We start from the raw sequence: 2,505 nt of genomic DNA, 5'->3' as shown, positions 1-2,505 counted from the left end.
GAGGAGCAGGGGCTGGTGCAGATCAGCGACGAGGGCGCTGCGTATTAAATTTTAATAAAACTATTAATATTACTAGTATGGCAGCATCCTCACGGCGATTGGTCGCCACGGTTGCTAAGGGGCCAATACCGAAAAATTTATTATAAAAGAACTTTTGGGCACCGCCCCCCAAGCATCATATGCAAATACATAGGTTGAAGCACAACAACAATTTTTTTTCATTTTGAAAAGCTACAGTTGACAGGACCTTGTTGCTGCCAGTTGCGTCGCTACAGAGGAGGTAAGTGTGTACTGCTGGTGCGGTGAACGTCCTGATACGACAGCAATCACGCTATGTTATGCTGTCAAGATCTTAGCTGTGCCAAATGCCGAAGAAGGGTGCAGCTCTTCCGAAAATGAACTCTACTGTTGATGGCCACGCTAGGGGCTCACAACCAGAAAGAAGCCTCAGTTCAGACCAATGCAAGTATCCTGGTTATTGTCGCAACAAGAGGTCATTCAAGAGGAATGGAGAACGCCACTGGCTCTGCGCTGAACATCGCGATCATCAGAATACTATGCAGCGTGATCGCTACCGGAAAACTACTAAGAAGGATGGCAAGAAGGAAACAAAGAAGAAAACTACGGCAATCAAAAAACGGAAGATCCAGAGTTCTACGTCTTTGAGCACCAAAAAAGGGATCAACTCCTGCATCTACGGCTTCGATTGAAGATTCCTGTTCAAGCACAAGCCGTGATAACGTAGTTGTGGAGCATGTCGAGCTGGATGTACCTGCGGTGAGCAACGCTCAGCGACCACGTGCTGTCGAAGGTGTTAAGGAAAAATCATCAGGGCAATCAATCCGTGAAGACGAGAATGCAGGTTCTGCCCTAGGCGGGGAGGTTTCGACGCATCGTGAACATTCGCCTTGCCTGTGCCACAATTCTCCTTTGGTGCAGTCTTCCCAAATGATCTACATGCTAGTTCCGCTACAGATTGGGGCATCATTGCCGTTATGCACGGCTCAGCAACAGTCTATGAGGCCGGCCTCTGTGGTGGTTGCACCAGGAAGTTTAGGTGGTGCTACTGCAGTCTCTCAAGTTCAGCATGTAATGCTACCGGTATCTCAAGTCCAGAATAACGTCACCTCATCCCAGCGCGCCTATGTTGTGTCTGCGCCACCAGCTCCAACAAGTACGTACTCGCCGCTTATTCTTTGAAGATCATCATGTCAGCGGCTACGTCAACTAACTGTGGAATGGCTTTGTTGCATTAGAGCAGGGTGGTGAAACTGACGCTGGCAATACGGTCAGTATTTGAGGCATGGGAGCTTACTACGTGTTCTTCGCGTGCTGTGATATGCTCTTACGAGTTTTAAAGTACTACGAACACAATAATTCATAGGAATAAAAATTATTTTGATTCAAGGTGAATATTGTTCTACAGACGGTTTATCTAAAATTGACGTACACTTGCACTTCATACAGGCAAACTTGCACATTTTTTTTTTTGCAGGAAAGAGCAAACCAAGCAGAGCTCTTACATACATGTAGTAAAACTCTATTTCGAGTTGAAAATCACATTTTCATTAATTGCCCAGCGATATTATGTATTCTTGCCGATACTGCAAATACAACGAGTCATAGCCCCGTTAATACGCAGACTCCAGTAGTTGATACAGTGCGAATGAACGCTTGTGGATGCACTGGTTACATTGTTTAAACTTTTTTTGTTTGGTGACGTTACATTGACGCCACTTAGTTAGACTAACGACTTCATAGTTTTATTTGAATCTTCACTCAATTTCCATGTCCTGTTCGTGTCGTAGCCCTTGTTTGCCAGCAGTCACGATCAACCCGAAGAGCTTAGTTTTACTTAAGTCCTTCGAAGTACAGCACTAGAATCTTGCTTCCACCCAGGTATGCGCAGCCATCATTACTGCAGCAATATTACATTGCTTTATCGGAGTCCCTAAAACAAAGCATGTTAAAAAGCCTCGTTGCTGTCCAGAATCACAAGCTTTCTCACCTCTTGTAGTTCTCGGGGCGACAAAGTTGTCTTTTTCTATTGCGTTGCGCTACGAGCTGTTTTGGCGCCTCGAAAGCCATTTTTCGTAGTTTTGACCTTCCTATCATCTTAGTGTGATGGTGCTGTTGTGGGCTTGCGCCACCGCTTTCATTCTGTCTACCACCGACGAAGCAGCTAGCGTCGTTTGGGCGACAGCTTTTAAAACACGCTGCTCCTCACTTCGGAAAATTGCTAATTGCTCGGGAGTAGCTGTGAGTCGTTCTAGTGTCAGTGGCTGTGTAATAACTATTAAATTTCAATGTGTTATACGTGAAAGGGCTACGTATGCAAACGAAATGTTTGGAATTGCATTAGAGTGAAAAACCACACACGCATGTAAGCCCTTGTACCTTATGCACTGTCATAGCATAAGCCAATCGAAGCGGAATTCCCCTTCGAACAACGCGAAGATCACTGGATGCCTTTCCCCAAGAAACGTCTTTTGGTGGTATTGGAAC

Source organism: Phytophthora infestans, genomic scaffold (assembly GCF_000142945.1).
Source record: "Phytophthora infestans T30-4 supercont1.12 genomic scaffold, whole genome shotgun sequence".
Classification (NCBI taxonomy): Eukaryota; Oomycota; class Peronosporomycetes; order Peronosporales; family Peronosporaceae; genus Phytophthora; species Phytophthora infestans.
This window is presented reverse-complemented; position numbering follows the sequence as displayed.